Source organism: Ursus maritimus, unplaced genomic scaffold (genome assembly GCF_017311325.1).
Source record: "Ursus maritimus isolate PB19 unplaced genomic scaffold, ASM1731132v1 scaffold_7, whole genome shotgun sequence".
Taxonomy (NCBI): Eukaryota; Metazoa; Chordata; class Mammalia; order Carnivora; family Ursidae; genus Ursus; species Ursus maritimus.
The window spans coordinates 31,003,384-31,026,688 of NW_024426885.1; the positions used below are offsets into that span (position 1 = coordinate 31,003,384).

Consider the following 23,305-nt stretch of genomic DNA (forward strand, 5'->3'; position numbering starts at 1 on the left):
GAGGAGGGCGGGCGCCCCGCCGCCTGACAGCCAGGTGTTCCGCACTAGCGGCCGCCGCACGCGCCGGGCTGGGCGCGCCGCTCCCCGGCTAGGAGGGAGCCCTGGCCCCGGTTTCCCCGCGTTTGCAAGTTGTGCGCAAAGTTTCCCTAGATCTCGTGCCTGCTCTTGGGAAGAGAAGAACAAAACCCGAAAAGCTGCACGGCGGGCACAGGGAAAGTGGTAGCTGAAGGAGAATGCGCGTGACCCGAGTTCCGCTAAGTTCCCTGTAGCCCCCTCAGCGTAGTCCTGGCCTGGGGGTCGCGGAGATGGAAGCTGGCAGGTGCTCTAATCCCTCAGGAAGCGGCGCCCCGGGACGCGCGGGGCTTTCTGGAGCACATTCGGCCCGGGCGCCGGGGCTCCCTGCCCCGAGCCACCAGCCGGCTCCTGTGTCCCGAGGGGCGTGGCCTCCGGGCCGGAGCGCTCCGGGCGTCAGCGCCGCGAGGGCCCGAGCGCAGGTTCCAGAGAGCCCACGAGTCTGCGGAGCTCCGAGCCGCCGGGACCGAGGGGAGCGTGGGCTGGAAGGCCCGCTTCACCGCTCCCGGCGGGTAGCCGGCGGCCCGCAGAGATGACACACGGAGTGGAGAGCGCGGCCTCCCTCCTCTCCCAGTGCTGTGGTCGGTTGGGACTGGGGGAGCGCCGTGGACAGTGGCCCCACTTCTTCACTCCCTGGAGACCTCTGGTAGTCTCAGTTCCCTCATCTCTAAATTGGGGACAGTAATTATAGGAGGTCTCATGATTTGAGGGGAAATTTTCTGCAAATGGAATAATGAGATGGTCCTGTAATGATCCGTATTGTTACTGCAGCGGCTATGGGCAAGGTTGGGGTCGGACAGATCAGAACTCGGCGAAGTCTGGGGAAGACCAGGTCGCTAGGAGGTGAGAGGGCCCAGAGGCTGTGAGACCTGATAATCTTGTGAAGGCTGAAGTTCAAACCAGGCTTGAGGGGCCTGGTCTTAGCCTGCAGGAATAGTCCTGCAGAATACCCACCTATTGCTGCACCTGGTGGGGCTCTGAGTTAGGAAGGTGCGCAGAAGTGTTGGTTCCTGGGTCATTTGAGAAAATGCCAGTAGGTACCATTTGCCGACTGAGGTATCTCAGTTCGTCATGGGACCGAGCCCATGACCAGGGAGAAGTCTCTGGAGCACTGTTGGAATGCTGGTCGCCTTGCCTAGAAAAGACAGACACTGAGGCTGTGAAAATGGGGCGGGGGCCAAAGGGGATGAATCAACCATCCCGTGAACCTGTCAGATCCTGAGCTCTGCTGGATGTGTGCTGGGGCCTCTGGGAAGCAATGTGGGCAGCTGGGGCCTGGATTCGGGAAGCCATCAGTCTGTTCAGGGATATAGTGAGCACCTCTGGCATGCCGGGTGCTGGTCTGGGTGCTGTAAATCCGGGTGAAAGAGGCATAGCAGAGCCCCCCAGCTCGCAGTCTCAGGTTTGCCTCTTGAGGCCTCCTTTTTGTCCAGTAATTTTGCAGAACATGCTAGATAAGCAGGGCGTGCGTGTTCTGTGACTCTTCACACACAGGATGGGATGGGCGGGCAGGGCTGGAGAGCAGAGGACCTCCAGAGCTGGGTTTCAGCCGGCTCCAGGCATGCTCCGCAGCCAGCCCTGATGTTCTGTGGCCTTGGCCTCTCCTGAAGCTGTGCTCATTCTAAGAGTGGCCAGAAGAGGGCGATGGCAAGGGAGACCTGGGGAAAAGGTCACATCGCAGTCTGTCCATAACTTCTGGAAATTCCCTGAGCTAGGAAAAGCCTTCTGGAAGGACAAAAAGCAGTTCACCAGGGCACTGAGATCTCAATGGAAGGACATGCCTGGTGGCTCAGGGGGAACACTGAGTTTCCTGGTTCCACGTTTAAACGAAATGTTTAGGAGAAGCCTCTCATCCTATCCCAGTCAAGTCCTAACTTCTGGCTCCTCTGCCTAGAAGGAGGGCTTCAGGGCTTTGAACCTAAAACACCTCCCACCTACCCTTTCTTGAGCGCGGGCCTCCATTACGCTCCAGACACAATGCAGAGAGGAGAGTCTTGGATCTGGTCCTGGCCTCTTGGAGCTGTGTTATGTCAGACAAGTCCCCTCCTCTTTGGGTCTCAGCTGCTCATCTGCAGGATAAGGTGGTTAGACTTGTTAGGGTTGCAAACTGACAGGCCCAGGGAGCTGGTTCTCGGGGTCCACATCCGTCAGCTGTCTTGCCCTGTGCCCACTTCACACCTTGCCGGCGTTTGAATTTGTGCCCCTGGCTCTTTCCTACTTAGTGTTCTGTGGTTCTACGATGTTTGCTTCCCCTCAGCCCCTCAGAGGCTGAACAAACTAAGTGTTTCACCATTTACTATTTTACTATTTACCATTTCACCACTTTTACCATTTTTATTTTTTTATTTATTTTATTTTTATTTTTTTAAAGATTTTATTTATTTTACAGAGAGAGGGACAGCCAGCGAGAGAGGGAACACAAGCAGGGGGAGTGGGAGAGGAAGAAGCAGGCTCCTAGCGGAGGAGCCTGATGCGGGGCTCGATCCCAGAACGCTGGGATCACGCCTTGAGCCGAAGGCAGACGCTTAACGACTGCGCCACCCAGGCGCCCCCACCATTTTTAAAACCATTTTTTTTTTTTTTTACCATTTTACCATTTACGAATTTTATCATTTCCTCTGCCGTTTACATTCTGTGTGACCTTGGGCAAGACCCTTAATTTCTCTGTGCCTTAGTGTCCTTGTTTATAAATGAGGATGATTCCTAATAGATTAAAGTGCTTAAAGCAGGGCCTGCTATATATTTAGGTTCTTTACAAATAGGTTTTCTAGAAACTTGTTAAAAGAACATCTTCATGTGGACCTTTGAAGCAAGTTTAAAACTGTAACAATTAAATTTACTAATAAACAATCTACTTAATGCTGTAAAAGGGGATCCTTTTCAAATCAGATGCTGGTGGAGTGGGAGTGAATATGTGTGGTCCTCCTGGCCTGGGGCTGGTGAAGTACACTTTCTGGGCACGGTCTCTGCCTGGCAGTCCACAGCTCTGCTGTTTTGTTTTTCATCTGATACTGTAAGTGCGGCCAAGGGTTCAACTGACAGTGAATGGTAAGACAGCCTCCCAACCACTGTGCCTCTGAGAGCAACCTTTGCAAAGCTTCTGAGGGCTTCTCCTGCCTGTTTGCACTCACCCACAATTCTTTAGATGGATTCAGAACCAGAAGGCCTGGGTCCTTATCCCTTTTACTCCCTGTGTGGCCTTATGTAGGTCACTTCTCTCCACGCCTCAGTCTTCTCATCTGCAAAATGGGGATGAGAATAAACCACTTGCCTCATAAGGCGGACCTGCGGCTAGTTGAAGCTGGATTCCTCAGACAAGGACTTGTGTGTAGATAGTTCTTTTGGGAGGTGATCCCAAGAAGCAGGAAGAGTAGAGCAGGGAAGGAGGAAATCCAATGAAGGGAGGGAATTGAAGTAGCTGCTTTTGTCGATGGAGTCTTGCACCCACCAGGACCTCTGCAAAGCTTCCAGAAAGTCTCGTAGAAGTCCTTGCCCGTACACTAGGGGGCTGGAGCATTTCTCCAAAGGCTGCTGTCCTTCATTGTTTGCTCCCCGTTCTACTGATTCCTGTGTAAAAAACCACCCAAACTCAGTGGTGTAGAACAACAACCACTTTATTGTTTTGGTGATTCTGCAGGAGTTTAGAAAGGGTGCCGCGGAGGTGATTTGTTTCTGCTCCACAATGTCTGAGCCTCTGCCGGGAAGATTTGCAGGTGCTGGTGACTGGAAGGAGGGTGACTTGACAGCTGGGGGCTGGAATCATCTGGAGCCTCGTTTGGGAGCCTACAATAGCTTCTCTATGTGGTCTCTCCATGCGGGCTAGTTGGGCTTCCTCATAGCATGGCAGCTTGATTCGAAGTGCTCACATCCCAAGAGAGCCGCATGGAAGCTGTATTGCCTTATGTGACCTTGCCTCGGGAGCTGCATATCAGCATTTCCACCATGCTCACAAGCCTTTGCAGATTCCAGGGAGGGCCCTAGACCTAGCTCTCCATGGGAGGAATAGCAAAGTCACATTGTTAAAAGAGCTTGTGGACCAGGGGGTATTGTCTCAGCCAGTTTGGGAAAAGAGGACCTGCTGTGCTCCTCCAGGCTACCTTTCCGGTATGTGCAGCCTGCGTCTGCCTGTGCAGGCGCCATGGTTGCTAACAGATTCAGAAAAAGTTCTTAAGCAGAAACGTGGGGAGACAAGCAGTGCTGCAAGGAATGGCCCAGAGTTAAGCTGAGGATATAGGACTTAGATCACCAAAGTTGTCTACATGAGCTCAAATGATGCAAAAGTGCTTTGTAAACTGTAAAGTACTGTGCAGCCTTTTGGATTTATTAAACCCAAGGAAACTGGCCAACAGCCAGCTTTCCTTCTCACCTGGTGGCCTTGAAATACCAAGGCCTTCCCCACTACTCCATGTTCAAATATGATAAAAGCATATATTGCTACATAAATTAATATAGTCAGTGGTCCCTGATGGCTGATGGCTAATGGCTTAGGAGCCGGTGGTGAGGGTGCTGGTCTGCAAGCTACCCTTTCCTCCTGAGGAAGTTCGCATTCCCTTCCCACACTTTCAGACCTTACTTCTGCCTGAAATGTGGGGCCATACTCTAACTTGTCATTCTCTCCCAGACACAGTGACCTTACCAATCAGCTCCTGATTTTCAGAGCCACCCAGGGCCCTCAAGGATAGTACTTTGTGGGGACAGCCGTTGCCAGCAGCCCTCACATTACCGATGCAAGGCTGGAACGTCCTACGCTGTGAGGTTGGGGATGTTTGTCTGTGTTGGTCACTGCTGTAAGCCCAGCGCCTAGAGCAGTGTGTGGCATGTTGTGGGATACTCATTGGTATTTGCTGAAGGACGGAATGATGATTTTGGCCCTGTGTGGATTGGGTCTATGGCTGAAGGGACCTCCAAGCTCACTGTTAGCCTGGAGAGTAGTGACGCAGACCTGGCCCAGTGGGCTGCAGCCCTCCCAGGAGTGCTTCAAGTTGGGGGTCCTGGGGTCCTGGGAAGTGCTCCCCCCGGGGTTTCCACCCTCATGGCAGGAGTTGGTGCCGTGGTTTCTTAAGCACAGTCATGAGGTTTCCATGGTGCCTCCCGAAGGCCTGTCTCCCTGGTACCCCTACTCTCTCCCGTCAGACTCCCACCCCCACGGGCCACACTCAGGGAAGGGCAGCTGGCATTTTACGACTTTATTTTCATTCCTACTTGTTCCGGTGTCCTTGCTGATGGGCAGGTGCTGATCTGACGGAGGCAGAATATTTCAGGGCTGTATGGAAATGGAAGTTCATTTTCCCACTTCTCCAGGAAGGAGCAGCATCTCGTTCATCTCTTTCTCATCTGTTGCCCCCTGAAGTGCACTGGGACAGGCCCTGGGGTGGTTAAGAGCACAGGCGTTGACACCTGACAGACCTGGATTCAAAATCTGCCCCCGGGGCAGGGCTTTGTGACCTGGAGTAAGTTACTTAACCTCTCTGAGCCTCCATTTCCTCACTTGGAAAGAACTGCTAGTATTCACTCCTAGGGCTGCTGAAAGGATTAGATGATTCAGTGTCAGTCAGGAGCCTAGCACGACCTCTGGCAAGGCGAGTGCTCGGCGACTGCTGTGTGCACCATTGGAGCATGGAGCAGGTGCTCACGACTCCTTCCTGAGCTCTTGGCCGACGTGCTGTAGAGGAATTTGAATTCTTGTTATGAACAATTGATTTCATGTTAGTGTAGTTAGGGATTCTTAAATTCAGACCTGATAATTATTGGTAAACAGTGTCTCTACAGTGTCTCTTAAGTAGTTGAAGGGTGAGTGTTATGGTATATGAGTTATAGCTCAATAAAGATTTTTTTAAAAAGTAAGTGAAGGTGAGGACGGACCAGGGCTGAGTTGGGGGAGGAAATGCAGGGTCTTGGCCCCTGAGTAACTGTCACACAGAGACACACATACAGAGACACATCAAGCAAGCAGAGCGAGTGTGGCCCTCAGATGCCCAGCAGAACCCAGCAGTCCCAACAGTAGTCCAGACTCACACTGGGGCAGGCAGTGTCTGGGAGAGGAGAGGCCTGGAAGGGGAACATATTGGCCCCCTTCAGATGAGCATGGTCCAAGAGCTGAGTGACAGCAAGAACACCACCCCATTGCTCTTTAACCCAGCCCCAGGAGTAAACAGTCAGTGGTGTCGGTTCCCATGTTGCACCTGGGGAAACTGAGCTTCATGCCCAGACCTTCTGCCTGACATTGATGGTCCTGTGACTTCCGGTGTTGTCTTCGTAGACAGAGCTCAGGTTCTGAAGACAAAGTCCTCAATGATATCATCCAGCATGGATCCCCAACTCTGACATCAGCGGAGCCCATTATTCTCTTCTTTCTCTTTGCCAGTCCTACCGAGATCAGTGTCTCACACCCTCTTCTGGGAGTGGCACATCTGTTGGGAGCATATCCTCTGTCCAGTGAGACAGAGAGGAGGGCAGGAGCTGCACCACAGGCCATCCACAGCAGCCCTGGGTCTTCAGGGCACCCACCAAGCTCAGGGCTGGGCATGTCCTCCTCAGNAGGAAGATGCTGCTGATCAGAGTGGGGTGTAGACAGGCCAGCAGGCTGCCCCATTCAGCAGCACCTCCCGTGGCCAGTTCAGGACCTTCCACTTCTCACTCCTTCTCCAGCCACTCTCAGGACAGTAACCGGCCTGGGCAGGCTGCTCTCCAGCCTGCTGGTTCTGCACCTAAGCTTTGGAGCACATGGAATCATTCAATACATGTGAAATATTGCAGTAATCTTGTGGCCCTTGAAGAACCTGACACACGCAAGAAGTGTGTGGATTAAATTTGGTCCCATGAACAGCAGCACCTTCCATGCAGTGAGAGAGCCTGGGGGCTAAGTGGGCAGACTCTAGAGACAAAGGGCCCACGTTCGGATCCTGGCTATACCACTTAGTGGCTGTGGGACCGTAAGCCACCTGCTTAAGTCCTCTGAATCTCAGTTTCCTCAACTATAAAATGGGGATACTAATATCTACCACCTAGGGTTATTATGAAGATTACATGAGTTAATATAGACAAAGCCTCAGAATAGTGCCTGGAACATGGTAAATATTCAGTAAATATTATTGTTTTTATTACTATCATCTCACAGAAATTCAACAAGGTTTCCAAGTGGCAGGAAACCAAGTATCTGAACAACAGAAGCCAAATGATGTTTCTAGAGCTTTGTTTCCTGACAACACTGAAGCTGATTTCTCCTCTATATCCAAAGACCTTTGTGTGAAAACAAATGTGCCATGAATGTCATTGGCTTCCTTGATATTATGCTGAGGCAGGGATGGAGGGGTGGTTTCGTGCTCTGCAAGCCAACCAGGTGTGTAGGCCCCACTGAGAAGCAAGCCCCTGACTCTTTGCAGTTGTGTGAGTGGTGTTGGGCCTGAGCCTCCATTCAGCCAATGGATCCCCCCAGCCACTCCTCTTTCTGAAAGCGTTCATTCCTCAGGGCACCTGGGTGGCACCTGGTAACTGTCTGCCTTTGGCTCAGGTCACAATCCCAGGTCCTGGGATTGAGCCCCACGTATTCCCCGCTCAGTGGGGAGTCTGCTTCTCCCTCTCCCTCTGCTCTGCCCGCCCCCCCCCCCACAGCTCATGCTCTCTCTCTCTCTCAAATAATTAAATAAAATCTTTAAAAAAATAAAAAATAAATAAAAGCATTCATTCCTCCAAGTTGCAAATAGCTGAGGTGCAAGCAGGATTTGGGCCCACATCAAATTTGCTGGGCCCATCACATTCCTTCTGCTGTGGACACCTAGTCAAGCAACCTGAATAGAGGATGTAACTTAATTGATCCCCAAACGTTTACCTTCTTACCCCTCACCATACTTTTCAAAAGGAAAACTATGATATCAACCTTCACAGTGGTTACAGCATTGCCTTAGAGCTTTGGGCCATGCGTGATGGTTTTCAAAGCTCTTTTCCTCCTCTTCTCTCCACTGGTCTCTCAAATAGCCAAGAGATGATCTGAGCACTCATGGGAGATGGTCTGGGCTCTTATGATCCGTGAGCACTGGGAGATGTGGTCCAGGTGCTACACAGGGAAAGGCTGGGCTGGGGCGGGCATGGGACATTGAACTCATATGTGGTGAGACAAGGACCTCCAACCCCTGTGGTCTTCCCTAAGCACATGGCCTCTACAAACCTGGAGCCACTTCCCTCCTCCTGGATCCCTCCACGCAGTCAACAAGCACTTCTGTGCTGCCAGGTCTGAAGGTCACGTGGGTGCACTTGCTCCCCAGAGTACCATAGCCTCCTCCCTACTTTTTTCTCTATCCTTGGCTGGGACTCCAACAAGGATGAGACAGTTCTGGCCTTCAAAGTACTCTTAGTCCCAAAGCAAAGGGGGGAATGATACCCAGTTCCTCTATCCCTTTCCCTGAAGGCCGGGGGCAGTGCATGGTGTCAGGTTGGTTGAGGATGATGCGTCCAGTCACTCTCTTCACCCCGGAGGGACAGGACTTAGATGGCTGATGTTTCCCAAGGAGGCTCTGGGTGAGTGGCCGTCTGGGAGACAGAGAAGATCAGTGAAATGTCATGTTTAAGATCAGGCAGCCCATGGCATGAAGCCTGCCTCTGTCCTCACTACACTTGTGGTTTTGACCAAGTTTCTTTACCTCTCTGAGCCCGTGTCCTCATTTGGAAAATGGGAATGATATGAAAACCCATCAGATAGGTTTGTTGGAGGATTAAATGAGGCAGTGAACAGAAGTGGTTAGCAAGCAGTTATTCATTGTTGGCTCCTCTCCTTGCTATGGTTACTATTACTCCTGTTATTGTTCCCCATTTAAGAATTTCTCTCTAAGTGACAATCTCTCTGTGGCCTATGTATGCTTATCTCTCCCTCTCAGGGCTGCAGAGAGTTCTCTTGGGATCCATAGCATGTGGCGAGTGATAATTTATTGCTCCACAGCTCTCTCGCTCTCATCCATGAAGCAGAGGGAGGATGACAGATAAACCAAGTGCATATAAGCAGGTTTCTCATGGCATCCTCTTAGCCTGCTCATAATACAGTTCTGCCTGGATGCAAACATAGCAACAGGAACCGAGCTTTCCTGCTGATTGGTTACGGCCCTATCTATGATCACGCCACCCTCTAACCACTCCTGTCAATTACCAATAAATATTCTCAAGCGCGCCTGCACGAGCACTTGAGTGTTGACGTTCAGCCCTGAGTCTTTGCCCGCTCCACCAGCTGGGCCACTTATCTCCCATCTCATCCTGCAATTTGCACCAAGCCTCCTCCCCTTCCTCCCACCTGGGTTACTGGCCTTGAGTTGATGTGAGTCCTGCCTGAGCCAGTTTCCCACAGCAGCAGGCTACCTTCCACCCTAACTTTTTTTTCACATTCCTGGGTTAGTTCTCCTCTTCACTGAGCTGTCCCTGGTTTCCCTTCCTCTCACCTGGGCTCAGAGTCAGCTTGGCTCCCGAGGGCTGGGCTCCGTGGTGTCACATACCATGTGGTGCCAGAGTCCACCCAGTTGCTTCAACCAGAGACCCCGGTGTCATCCCGGAGAGCTGTCTCTTCCTTACCCTCTCGTGCAATCCAACCTAAGTCCTGCCAGTCCCCTTCCCTCCATCTCCACTGCCACCGGTTGGTCTAAGTGGGCTCCCTGCTGGGCTAATTGCGACAGTGCCGGACCTCATCTCCCTTTCCTGCCCTTTCCTGTGGGAAGCAAGCCCCACTTGCTTCCCACAGTCTCTTTTCCACGTTCTAGGCGGAGTGCTCTTTTTGAAATGCGAGTTTGATCATGTTTACACAATCAGATCTGCTTAGGACCCTCAGCTTACATATTGTTCTCCCCACTCCCGGCCCTCCAAGGCCTTCCTAGGCCCTGATCTCGATAAGGACTTCTCTCTTAAATCTCTCATCACCTTTGTTTCCCTGCATGGCACGTTCACAGTCTGCTACTGGGTATAGTCATTGGTGTGATTATTTGCTCAATGTCTGTCTCTATATGCGACAATGAGCTCCAAGCATAGAAACCAGACTCATTTGGTTTCCCGGTCATCAGCAAGTGCCTGGCACATGGTGGGGGCTCAAGCAGTATTTGCCAAATGAAAAACTGAGCAAATGAGATACCAGAGGGATTTGGAAATGGTAGCCATTACCATAAGAAAATCAAGAAACTCTTCCTTGTAAGCAGGAGTGGTAAGCCCTGATCTTGGCCTAGAAGGATGGATGGGACTTGAAGAAGTTGGGGTGCACATTGGAAATTGAGCCAAGGTGAGGTAGCAGGAGTGCTTTTGATGTGTCTGGAGCTGGGGGATTACTCTGGTTTACTTTGCAGAGTAGCAGAGACAAGACTAAAAGAAGCTTGGAACAGTGGATGTCAAGCTGAGACATTTGAAACATGTCCCTTAAGCAATGAGGAGCTATTGATGTTTCTGGAGCAGAGGACTATTATAATGAAGACATATAACGCTCAGGATCTGTAGAAGCAGGAAATAGGAGGACCACCAGGAGGTCTAGGCCTAGGAGCATGAGGACCAGACTTGGGCTACAGCCTTGGGAATAGAAAGGAAGGGAAGATGGGAGGGAGATCGTGGGGTCTGTATATGGGAGAGGTCCCAAGCTGAGCTGTGTCTTGAGATCAGAGTCGGAACATGAATGAGTTCATCAAGGCATGCTAAGAAAGCATTGAAGTGTCCTTGAGGTGGGCAGGAGAGGGAGATTACTTTTTAACGTAAAACAGTTTTCTTAATTACACTGCTAATACACATCCACCGGAGAACACTTAGAAAACATAAAGCGCAAGCAAGAGTAAACATTTCTGGTAATTCCATGGCCTAGAAGTAATTGTTAACATTTGGTTGTATATTCTTCCAAAAAGTTCTTATGGGTGTTCATGTTTTTTCTTTAAATGCTCTACATGCTGCTTTGAGCTTGCTGCTGCTTCGTTTTCACTTAGTACCATGACCCTCCTTCCAGGATGGTAACGCTGCCCATGTAATAAATGTACTTCTATAATGTTGATTCCAGTCGTTCGTACATCACTGTGTAGCTGCTGCATAACCTGTTTAGTCAATCCCCTATTGTCGGACATAGAGGTTTTCCCCACTCTTTTCTTTTGCTTTTATACACAGTGATGTTGAAGTCATTCTCGTTGCTAGATTTTTATGTGCATTTAACATTATTTCTTTAGAAAAAATCCCTCCATGTAGAATTGTTGAGGCAAAAGGGTAAATGCTTTTAGGGCTTCGGATTCTTCTTTTCAAACTGCCCTTCACATTTTTCCATTCCTTTGAGCTTCCAGTAGGATTAACATTCTGTATTCTAGTTTTAAAAATCTTTGCTGGTTTGATAAGAGAAGAATAATTTGCGATTTCTTCAATTTGCGCTTATATTGTAATTGTGTGTCCTTTACAAACGATGTTGAACCGGTAACAGCTTATTTTGATCATTTGTATATCTTTTGCTATGTGCATTTCCTCTCTTGGCTGCTTATTGCCTGTTGTTTTCTTATTTATGAGCTTTTTTCCCTTCTGTTCATGCTCATTTTTCTAATTGGATGGTCATTTTGTAACATTTTTTAGAAAGTTAAATTTTAGGAACTTTAACCTTTTATCTGTCATGTTTGTCAGAAGTAATTTTTGGACAGAAGATTTTTAAAAAGCAGAAAGTTTATTCTGAACCATATCATTCACTTCTTTCATGGCGATGATTACACGGCTGTATCAGTTAAGATTTGGGGTTTGCTAGTAATGCACCCACATTAACTGGTTATGTCTGCCGAGGTCCAGTTGGGAGACTGAAATCACACCAGGAATTTGATAATTAAAAATTTTAGTATAAAGGATTATAAACTAGCAAAAGGGGAGCAGCTACTGGAGAACTCCAAGGAAGACAGAAACAGCAGAGGTGGGGAACAATTACTAGGGAAGAGTGAACTTGAGAGAGGCCGCCTTCCCCACCCAGACTGGACTTCCAACTTCACAGGAGAGGGTGTGGGTGTGGTTCCCGAGAAGTTGGGGAAGCTCACTGAGGTGCTACGGGAAAAGACTGGTGAGTGGGGAATCGCCCTTTGGAGTATGGGCCAAACAAGGGTGGACCCCCGTGGGTCTCCAGAACACTGCTGGCAGCCACTCCATAGGAACAAGAAAGATGAGACCCCCGGAACCAGGAAGAAAAATCCCTTCCTCTGGCACTGTCACTCCAGCAGTGTCCTCTACTGATAAAGCCTAACGTCATGCCAGGTGGCAAAGGAGTAATGGTTCGAGGGTCCAGCCCCAGAATCACAAAGCACTACACAAAAGGGTAGATTTAGAATTGAGAAACAGCGTATTGGTAGCTGGAACATTGGTTACACAAGCTAGAAGTTTCTTTCTCACATCAGAGTCTGGAGTTTCTATAACGCAGGGCCAGCCAGTATGGCTTCTGCTCCAGGAAATCCTCCAGGATACAGTCTCCTTACAGCTTGCCCCTCCGTTCTCCCGAGGTTGAGGCCCGTGTCCTCGTGGCCCAAGATGGTAGCCAGAGCTCACACCATCACGAACACAGTCTAGACATGGGAGACATGGAAAAGAAAGAGGGACCAAGGATGTATAAGAAGAAGTTTCGCAGGAGATGCCATTTGCCCGTCGGCTTCTATCTCATTGCTCATGTGGCCACAGAAAGCTACATGGGGGTCGGGGATGTTTCTTCGGGAAGGCCTGGAACTGAAAATCGGAGGTTCTATTCTTATGGAAGAAGGGAGAAAAGGTGTTGGTGGACCATAAGCAATCTCTGCCACAACAGACTAAACTTCCTGGACCTTTATGAAGAAAACTTGGTCACAGTGGTGCTAAGATCATAACTGCTACTGAACATCAACCAAATATGCAAGGCAAGGTCTTAGAGTAAAATCCTGTAGAACGTTACGGCTAGAAGGAACCTCTGGGTTTATTTATTCTAAGGTTTTCACATTTCCCATGAGAACTCTGAGGGCCTGGGGGGGGGACAGTAACTTGCCCAAGGTCACATGCACCGCCGTGGGCAGTTATGGCCTGGAGGTGGACGCCAGGTCTCCTTTACCCTCTGCCTGGTGTATCTTTCCATTCTCTGCACTACTTAGGGTCTCCGGTGGGCCTTTGTCTTCAGAACGAGTCCTGCATAATTGCGCTGGTAACTTGTGTCTCTATGCAAGATCATTCCACAGTGGAGATATTAGGGCTTATGAGATATTCCTGGTCCTGGAATCGGGCACAGAAGATGCAAAATTATAGCCCAAGAAGCGTCTGGCTCTTAGGACCTAAACTGCACCCTTCTCTCCAATACTGAGTGGAGGCCTGTGAGTTCCGGCCGTGGGAGCACAGCGAGTGTGAGTTAGCAGTAAGTCATATTCTGCTGCAATGAAGCAGTGAAAGTGTGCTCTGAGGCCAAAGTAGCCAATCACCTTACCAGTCCATCATCCCGTTTAGCTGTGGATATAATGGAAGGATTTTCTTAGAACAATGTGAGCCAGGGTCTCAGCAGGAAACAGACTTTACCCCAGATGTTTCAATCGAAGAGACCTTCATGAAGAGACTACTTACAGAGGCAGGGTTAGGGGACAAAGAAGAGCAGGAAGCACCCAGAGGCCAGCAAGCCACCCCTGTGGCTGAAGGAATGGGGATGGGGCAGTGTGATAGGAGCTGGAATCAAGCAGGAGGGGAAGTGTCTGAGGGACGTACCTGCTGTGAGAGAAACAGCACCAAACCGGGGGAGAAAGAAGGGAAGAAATGCCTGTGTCTCTCCTTCCTCTTCCATCACACCTGCCAGGGTCTCCTCCTGCTTGAATGCCCCCAGAAGCCGGAGAGCAGGGGACCTGGAGGATGCAGTCCCCAGGATCAGCCTTGCTGGGCACAGAGCAGGGCAGAGAGGGTGGAGAGTAAGTATGGAAAGAATAACTCATCACAGCTCAAGGACTTGCTGCAGATATTCTTTTACATGGATGGAAATATTTTTAGTATCTTTAAAACATGCACTAGCAAATGGCCAACATGTGGCACCTAGGATACCGCTTCCCACCTGTGCCAAACGCAGACGTGGCTAATGGACCATGGTGCTCTTTTCTGTGGGCCCATGAAGTCACCCTATGATGCTCCAAGAAACATGACCAATTGAGTGGGCTTGGTGCATGAGATGAAACCTGTTCTGAGCTGTAAAACTTAAGTAACCTTGCAAATATGGCCTACCTTCCTGATCCTTTCTTTCTGGGAAATAGCCGAGCTGGTATTTCTTAAGCCAAGCGAGTCCTGTGTGGAAAGTGCAGGTGTGGCGTGGCTTCGAAATGCGCTGGTGCAGCCGTAGTGGGATGCAGATGCAGGGGCGAGGCAGGAGGCCATATCCGCCTGGAGCAAGGTGCCCACCAGCCTAGGCACCAGCTGGACTCCCTTGGTTCATCTGTAAAGCAGGACCTTGCCGACCAAGGCAGAAGGCAGGGCTGGGCGTTCTCTTGAGGTGGAACCAGCCTTCAGAGCTCAGCCACTGTATGTGGTGCTCTCCTCGGTCCTGACTGACCTTTAACATGCAGAGCCCTATGGTTTCTAAGGCCCAGCTGTGTTTGTGCTACGAACTCTCAGACTGCTGAGTTCAGGCTGTCAGTGGCTTTGAATAGAAAACCCTTAGCTGGAACCAGTGGAGAACAGGTTATGAACGTTGTCAGCATGCTGTAGCGTGTAGATGGCAAATGGGTCCCAGCTCATGTGCTGTCTCTCAATCGTGCTGGCCCTCTGCAGCACTGTGTTGGGATGGACAGGAGGGCCATGATTAGGCGTATCTGCAGGGGAATGGGGAGCACATGTTATCTCATATTTGCAATCCCTGGTGTAAATGGAAAGAGCCCTGGTTCAGAGTCGCAGACATAGCTTCTGGATATGATATTTTGAGCACGTCATCTAAACTTCCTGGACCTGTTTCCTCCCATGGAAAACAAGGACATTGCTTAGATGACTTTTAAACTCTCTCTAGCTTAGAAATTCCATGATTCAGACCAGGTTTTTAAAGCATGTGAAACTTGCAACAAATCTGATCCAATTAAAATGATTTCCAACTCCCCACTCCTCTCTGCCATATGCTTGACTAACTAAACTATCTGTCCCTCGTGAGGGCCATTTCCCCAAGCTGGAGCAGCTGGACACCCTGAGACAGGAGGCCTCCCATACTAAACAGACCCTACTCTTTAATCTCGACCAAAAGATCCAGGAGGCGTGATTCACATCTCGCCCCGTTTCCTCTCTTCTGTCCTCCGAGAGCCTGAACCTCTCCCCTCGTGCTCTGCAAATGTGCCTGAATGCAGAGTCCTGAAATTTAGGTTCATGGTTTCAAAGTTCATGGTCCTGAGAATAAACAAAAAAACTATTGTGGTTGCATAGAGCTGTGGACCCCATTAACACCGCCCCATGAATATTTATAGTGTGAAACTACAAAAGAACATAGAGGCCATATTGTATTTCCTAGAACTTTCTTTCCATGGGGTCCTTTCTCTGTGGGTCACTTTAATGTAAGCTTTGCTTATTTAGTTGCACACTTTAAGCCGATTAACTTTTTACTAAAAAAAAAAAAAAAAACCCTCCCTGTTTGTTTGTACATACACTCCCTTGACAAAGATTCACAGAAAACTGCTTTAAACCTGTTAAATCCCTCTGCTGGAAACTTGAAGTGAACCAAATGTGTCTCTGGGTAGGATTTCCCTGTAACCGTCCCCGCCTTGGGCCCTCGCACCCTACCTCAGCCTGTTTGCTGAGAGGAATTCCCATGTGAGAATGCGCTGCGTTTAGTTCCTCTGATAATCTCGGCTTCTCTCTAGGCAACTCTTAAACGGAGTATTAGCGAGATCCTTCCTGCGTGGCTTGTCATCGGGATGACAAAGGGCGGGCCCTGGGTGGCTGGATACAGAAATGGTAGGGAAATCAAATAGCGCTGGAGGGACCTCAGAGGCAGTGGACTCTGCTGGTCTCCAAACTTCAGTGAGCGTCAGTCACCTGTGTGTGGGGGCAGGGGCATGAGGTTAAAATGCATATTCCTGGGTCCTGTCGCCAGAGATTCTGATTTCATAGGTCTGGGTGGGGCCTGGGGGATCATCCTATCAACACTGTCCTTAGACGCTTCGAACCCAAGCGGCTTGTGGACCATGACTTGGGAAGCACCGAGCGGGTTCAGCTGTCTCCTTGTATGGGTGAAGAAAATGCCACCAAAGGGAAAAGTTATTTGTCCAATGTCACACACAGCCTCCAGACTCCCTCTTCTATACTTACAGGTTTCCTATAGTATAGATGATGCCCGCGGCTCCACGCTGCCTTAATCTGGGCTGGCGTGTCCTGAGATGCAGCTCTGCACTGGAACATGTGTGATGAGGTCCCTATGAGGGAAGTCGACTGAAAAGTAGACCACCTCTTAGCTCAGGCCCAAGTTGTAAGTGTCCATATGAAGGTGAGGAAATGGCCTGGTTGGTAGAGGGGAGGGTGGGAAGGTAAGCACCCGTGGGAAGTCACTCTCACGGGATAATAGATCCAGGTCTCTGTGGGTTTTGGAGTGAGCCCCAAGGTGGAGCAGGGCCTGCGGCCAGGGCGGACTGGGAAGGTCGGGGTTATCCCCAAGCAGTGTCTGCCCTCCTGGGCTTCCCACTCTCAGGGTGCCAGGAAACAGAGTCTTAGGGAGGGTGTGGCTGGTGACAGAGGGTGATGGCAGAGACAAAGGGGTCTTCTTCGGACTGGCTGGGTTCTGCTGGGCTCACGGGCTTTCCAGCTCTGCAGGCCCCAAACCAAGGACCACGTAACACCGCCAGGATCCCCCCACCAGACTTTCAGGATCTCAGGTGGGAAGGGGTGTGCTGGAGTACCCTGGCCAACCCCTCTGGCACTCTGTCCCCTTGAAGAACCCTTGCTGGGCTGTGTAGCCTTTGTCAGGCCAGCAGCTCATCTGGAAACAGGGCTCTTACTGCTAACCATGAGATCAGCCCCCACCTGGAGCCCCAGTTCGAGAAATGGGGTCCTGTGCGAGGCAGTGAACTGACCTCCAAGTTTGGAGCCAAAAGATCTGATTTCAAGCCCTACCCACTTCTCACAGGTTGTAAACGTGGCCTAGTTGTTAACCCCCCTAAGCCTTACTTTCCCCCATAAAATGGGGCTCAAGGTTCTGGCTCTGCCTTCCTCTGTGACTTCAATGGGGAACGTACACGCCCTCACTTGTCACTTATAAACACGTTCTGAAGGCCCAGAACATGGCGGGCTCTGAGCTAGCGTCTGGGGTGAGTGGTGGGGAGGAGAGCACAAGCAGGGACTGTGAAGGGCTGTACCAAAGTGAGGGGCTCCTTGTGACCAGGTCCACTGTGGGTGCTCTAACTGCCCCAGATCCTGTTCCTGGTGTCTGGGCCTTTCTTCCCCCATGGCCAGCCCCTCAGTTCCCGTGGCCTCACATCCTGCCTTGCTCTTGCTGTCATTGACAGTTCACATGAGTAGGTCCCCCACATCAACCAGGCTCCCCTCATTGGGCCCCTTCTGCTCCTGTCCTGACACTGCCTTGCTGCTTCTCACCACAGGGCCTTTGCTCATGCTTCTCCTTTGGCCAGCATGCCCTTTGCTCCTGTTGTCCACTCAACAAACTTCTGCTCATAAGTCATCCTCCTACTCAAGTGTCACCCCCTCCGTGAGGCCTTTCCTGATTCCACCCCCCAGGCTAAATTAGTCCCTCCTCTGTAGGCTTCCCTCCCTCACTGAGCAGTATGGATCATTTCAAGGCAAAGATGGACGGCAGTTGAGAGTGGACTTGAGAGGTGGCCCAGAGCAAATTGCCTAATCGCCTAAGCCTGCTTTTCTCATCTGAAAAATGAGTGTGATGATGTGTATTGCATGGAGTGCTGTCGGCCGGGTTAGAGGAGCGTAAGAGCTTGGCGTCTGGCTGGTGCTCAAGAATGATCAGTCCCTTTCTCTTCAGTGCCCTGCTCCTGAGAGAAGAACTGAGACATCAGATTTGGGAGGAAAAGAGAGAGCTGATCCAAGATAAAGGGGGATGTGTTGGAAGGACCTCAGCTCTGTGTCACTGGAAGTGTATGAGAAGAGGCTATTCAGGCATGAGTGGATGGGTTGGACCTGAGGACCAGTAGGGCCCCTTCTAGGCTTCAGAGTCTATAACTCCTGGAGGATTGCTGAGCAGTGCAACAGTCTCCGAAGGGTGTTCCTTAGATCAGGATTCAGTGAAAAGAGATTCCAGGGAAAACCACATTGGGAAAGGCTGCATTCTCTTTCTCTTGGAGACTCGTGATATTTGTTAGGGTTGTAAAGGCTCTGAGAAGTCCTGCAGTAAGGAAAGCTATTTAATGCCATATTCTTATTAGAATGTGAAACTTTGGGAAAAGTGGCTTGGTCAGGGAGAAATCTGACTTGGGAATCGGGAGGCCTTGGTTAACTTAAAACATCCGTGAAGCCTCATCCTGATTGCATGACCTTGGCCAAGTCTTATCTCCTCTCTGGTACTTCATTTGAGGTTGATGTATAGAATGCATTTGGCCTGGTACCCGAGACAGAGTGCTGTATGCTTCTGTTGTAGATGGGGAAAGACAGGCAGGGCAAGATGCTGTGAGAATCCTGGGGTGGGAGCCTTTCCCTGCAAGGCTGACTCATGGTCATCTTTTGCAGCCTTGAGGGTCAGGCATACACATGGAATCAGATGGGAAACATAACATTAAGGATACTCATCATTATTATTACAGTAGTGTGCTGGAGCTGGTTCTTACCTGCAAGCTTTTGAGAGCCCAGAGTATGCTTCTTTTCCCAACACCATGTTCTGCCACCTTGAAATCAGCCATGGTGGGAGTTACACCAGGGAAATCAGCAAACGCTACAAACCAGGGCTCTCCCTTCCCCTAGCCAATCGTTAATTATCAGCACATCACTGATTAGATATCATTAGAAAATATTTAAAATTAGTCTCCTTTTATATTTGCAAATTTCTTATATAATAACTTTAAAACTGTATCTGACTACTTTAAAGATTTCTAGTTTTGGTTTCTGAAAAACATTTTTCCTATTGTATTTCATTATCTGTTCCGACATAGTTACTAGCCAGAGCTTCCTAACAAAACACCACCACCTTGTGACAGCTCCCTAAATTGCAGGCTGGAGTTCCAGTGGGGTCAGCCAAGACTGAAGCCCATGGCGTTTTCATTGATGTGCATTTTAGATGCTTCCTCTGGCCTCTCCTTTCCAGTTCTGTAGTTCTGTGAAGAATTACCCTGCTTGACCTCGTCGTTACAGCCATGACAAGTGTAAGAGGGGTACAGGGGAGCCTGTGCCCCCAGGTGCGTGATTGATTGAGGCAAAATCTCTGGTGCCTTGGGTCCGTTCTTCCCAACGTTAGTGTGCATGCGCTCTCCCTGGGAATCTTGTTCACATGCAGCTTCTGATTCAACAGGTCTGGTGTGGGTCCTGCTCTCTTGAATTTCTGTGGAGCTCTGAGACAGTGATGCTGCTGCTTGCCTGTGGATTACACTTTAGTAGCCAGGGTTGAGGGGGCAGGGGAGAAAAAGTTTACCCCAGTGATGGGAATCCTCCCAGAGCTTCTCTTAGGAGATTGCCATGGGCCGTGTTTTGCCTTTGGTAAGAATTCAATAGCTGTATGTTTTGAATGCACAGACTTAGCTCATTTGATTCTATATATTGTTCAGCCATTTTGTTGATTAATTTTTAAATTTTAATTTTTTTTTACTTATTTGGAATTTATTTTGGTGTAGTGTAAGTTCAAAGCCAACCCGATTTTTCCTCCAACAGCTAACCTAGTTGTCTCAACATAATTCATTGATTAGTCCCCCTCTTTCTACAAATTTGTGAGACCTCCTCATTATGAATTTTGTCGTAGAGCCAGAGATTGCTTCCAGACTATTCTATGTTTCAGGGTTGTTGTAGCTTTGTAACATATTTTAATGTCCGATGAAGCCAGTCTTCCTTTGGTACGCTTTCTTGACTGTTACCACCTAATTATGCAGGTGAACTTTAATATCAGTTTGTCAATAATAAAAGCATTATTGGGATTTTGATTGAAGTATAATTAAACCTACACATTAATTTGAAAAGAATGAACGTTTCAGGAACATAGTGTGTTTTCCTTTTCATGTCCGTCACTTTTTGTAGCTTTTAGTAGAATTTTACATTCTTGACATAGTATCCCACTTTTTTTAAAAAAAGATTTTATTTATTTATGTGACAGAGAGACAGCCAGCGAGAGAGGGAACACAAGCAGGGGGAGTGGGAGAGGAAGAAGCAGGCTCCTAGCGGAGGAGCCTGATGTGGGGCTCGATCCCATAATGCCGGGATCACGCCCTGAGCCGAAGGCAGACGCCCAACGACTGCGCCACCCAGGCGCCCCTGTATCCCACTTTTTGTATCAAGGTTATTCCTAGATATGTGTTGCTTTTTGCTATTTTAAATATAATTTATTATTTTATTTTATGTTATTTTATTTATGTCATATTATATACAATTTTATTTTATATTATTTATATTATATTCATAATATGGCCATTAACTATCTGTAGCAATTTAAATTTAAGTTAATTACAATAAAATAGGGGCGCCTGGGTGGCACAGCGGTTAAGCGTCTGCCTTTGGCTCAGGGCGTGATCCCGGCGTTATGGGATCGAGCCCCACATCAGGCTCTTCCGCTATGAGCCTGCTCCTTCCTCTCCCACTCTGCCTGCTTGTGTTCCCTCTCTCACTGGCTGTCTCTATCTCTGTCGGATAAATAAATAAAAATAAAATCTTAAAAAAAAAATTTTTTTAAGTTAATTACAATAAAATAAAAGGTAAAATTCAGTTCCTCAGTTGCACCAGGCACATATCAAGTGCCCAGTACCACATACTGAAGAGCTCTGCCACCATTGCAGAAAGTACTGTTGCACAGTGGTGTAGTGCAAATTATCGATCCATCATTTTTTCTTGTGTGTTGTGACAGTAACTTATTTTATTTGGGAATGCTTTTCAATCTATTCTTTTAGATTTCTAGGAAGAGCAGTTGCTTGTATACCACACTCCTGGTTTCTTTTCTGCTGCCCAGATTCTCTTCCTAAAGATGAAAGCAGCCAATCCGAGGGCGAACACACCCCCTTGAGGGTAGCCCCTCCCAAACTTGCCCGTGGCAGACATCACTAATGCATCACAGCACTCTTTGCTGTTCCCTGAACTATTGTTGTTTTCGAAACTGACATCATGGTGCCCTGCTCTGCTCTGGCTCTTGAGATGGAATAGGATGCGGTGGCAGGCCACGAGGTGTCTTCCCCACATGGGGGTTAGAGCTCTCCAGAGGAGGGCTCTGATTCCACCTCCTGTGAGTAGTTCTCCAATCATCTTTTCTCCGTGGCCCTCAATGGCTCCATTCAGGGGGGCCTGTGTTTTCTTTTCCATTATTCTCAATGGCCGTATCTGAAGAGGACCTCTTTTTCAGTCCACTTCCTTCCCCATAGAAGGTTGGGGGCCCAAGGATCATTTGAGGTCATTTTAAGTCTAAAACAGTTGCAGTCTCCTGCAGGCCGTGCTAGTGACTCTTCTGGGACAATACTTTTCTGAAATGTTAGTCATCTTCCTGTTTGATTCAGCTGCACGTGCGGTGGCCACACCACGGTTGTTTTCTAGACATGCCTCTCTCTCTGGACTTCGTTGCTGGCACCTGGCATTTGCTAGGCCTCTGTGGGGAAACCATGCTTTTGGTGTCCTGCCCTTCCCTATTCTCCCACTGAAAGAATGTACTGGGCACCATCTTGATTGGTCCTTGCCGTAAAGTTGAATGTTGGTTTTTTTTTTCTTACACAGATTTCTTGAGGTATAATTTACATATTATATAATTTACCCGTTGTAAGTGTACAATTCAATGTTTTAGTAAATTCATAGTTGTGCAATCATCATCACAATTAAAATATAGAACACTTCCAGATCTCAGTAGTCAGATCTCAGTCCTGCCCTCAACCCTAGCAATCACTAATCCTTCTAGCTCTATAAATTAGCTTTTTCTAGACATTTAATATAAATGGAATCATGTAATATGTAGTCTTTCCTACCTAGCCTCTTTCACTTAGCATGATGGTTTTGAGATTCATACATGTTGTAGTCAATACATACATGTGTCAATAGTTTGTTCTTAATTGCTAAATAGTTTACCATTTTATAGATATACCCCATTTTGTTTATCTGTTCAACAGCTGATAGACATTTATGTTGTTTTCAAGTTTGGGACTATTATGAATAACGTTGCTATAAACATTCGAGTTTATGTCTTTGTGTGGACATATCTTTTCATTTCTCTTGGGAAGATTTCCTAGGAGTGGAATTGCTGGGTCTTATGATAAGATTATGTTTAACTTTTTAGGAAACTGCCAAATGATTTTCCATGGTAGTATGCCATCTTATCTTCCAACTAGCAATGGATGAAGGTTCCCATTTCTCCACACCACAAAGCTAAGCCTTCGTTACTCAAAGGCCCTTTCAATTTTTCTTTTATTGTTTAGCGATGAGAATAGGTTGGCTCTTTTTGAATTTCTGGACTCTCTCGCCTTTTCATTCCCAGTATAAATCGCACAATTCTCTAAAAAACCTTCTTCTTTCTTATAGTACCTTACCAAACACAGCTAGTAGCAACCAAGGCATGCTATTAACATTCTGACTCTCGATCTTTTCACCTAAAGCTATAGCTCATTCAGCTTATTGTCTGCCTTCCAAGTGAATGCAGGCCAATATTTTTACCAGGTACCTCATCACTGCATAACATAGGTCACCTCCTTCCAGGCTTCAGTAAGTTTCCTTGACACCCACTGCCTTGCCCAAACACAGTGGATTTTTGTTACAGCAGCACATTACCTCTGATAGCAATTTCTGTATTTGTCAGGATAAAGGGGTTGTGTTCTAGTAACAAATAGCCCCAAATCTCACAGACTTGTAAAACTAGCAGTTTTTATTCTCCTCTTTCATGCTACATTTTCATCCTGATCATCCATACCCCTGCTCCACATCAATTTACTCTAGATCCTGGGGTGATAGAGTTACCCCTATCTGGAACATTGCTTGTCTTTTGGGAAAGGAAAAAGAGGACATGTGAATTGTGCACTAACTCTTAAAGCTTTCTCTCACATTTATTTATCAGGGAAGGTGAAGTGGCCGATTCTGACATTAATGGAGCAGAGAAATATAATCTTCCCCCAGGGAGGGGCAGCAAACATTGTGAATAATAGTATCATTTATCACATTATGCTTTTCTTTTATATCCTGGGGA

The 23,305-nt window shown here is 48.4% G+C and overlaps 1 protein-coding gene across 1 annotated transcript in view; it reads left to right on the top strand.

Moving 5' to 3' along the window:
• TLL2 (tolloid like 2) overlaps positions 1-23,305 on the top strand; it is a 119,290-nt gene that overhangs the window by 2,333 nt on the left and 93,652 nt on the right. The window lies entirely within an intron of this gene.